The sequence below is a fragment of the Penaeus monodon genome, chromosome 21 (assembly GCF_015228065.2).
Source record: "Penaeus monodon isolate SGIC_2016 chromosome 21, NSTDA_Pmon_1, whole genome shotgun sequence".
NCBI lineage: Eukaryota > Metazoa > Arthropoda > Malacostraca > Decapoda > Penaeidae > Penaeus > Penaeus monodon.
In genome coordinates, this window is record NC_051406.1 from 19,153,940 (window position 1) to 19,154,801 (window position 862).

Consider the following 862-nt stretch of genomic DNA (forward strand, 5'->3'; position numbering starts at 1 on the left):
TCTGTAGACTGTTCATTCTTTTTTTTAATGAATGAGGAACAAGTAATTGAGATCGATCGTTTAGCCATGGCAGGCGATGTATAAACTGGTTCAAAACATAGGCTATGCAGCGGTTTGCTTCAAAAAGAGAGAAGTCAGCTCGTGTAAAAGGGGCGCTATTTAAGTGCCGAAATTAATAATAAATCCCAGCTATTGATAATTTAGTGTTGTTCGACAATGCATGGATCATTTTCACTTTCATTATTTTCAGAAATCAATCGAGTACTAAAAGGACTATATCCAAACAGTAAAACAGTAGAAACAATGAACAAGAACAAAATTCAAGCACAACGCTGGACAAAGATAAATGATAAATTTTCTCATTTTCATCAGACCGGGAATCCCTTGTTTTACCTTTGATCCTGTATCTAGATGTCTAATTGTAGTTACATGTCTAACTTAAATGCAAAATCTACTCACATATATAGAGATTAAATGATAAATATTAAATACAGAAGTCATGATTTTCCTTGAAGAGAGATCAACGCAAACAAAGCAACTGATCTCCACAGCCCGTGAAAAGGACGCTTGACAGATCATTCTTTTCGCTGCTTATCTTTCATTCGTCTCTGTAGACGTAAACACACAAAAAAATCCAAGGCAGTTTGCTCTGTAAAACGACGCGAGGCACTTAGTATGATTTATCAAGTAGGAACGTGAGGCTTAATTTCCGCGTTGTGTAATTTCTCCACCGGAGTAAAGAAGATATTAAGCACCTAGACGTGAGATATGAATCTGACACATTCTGCTACAGACGAGCATGAAGTATTCGCTATGATCGTTGTTATGCAGGTGCAGGGTATTTACAGTCAAGGTCCCTGTG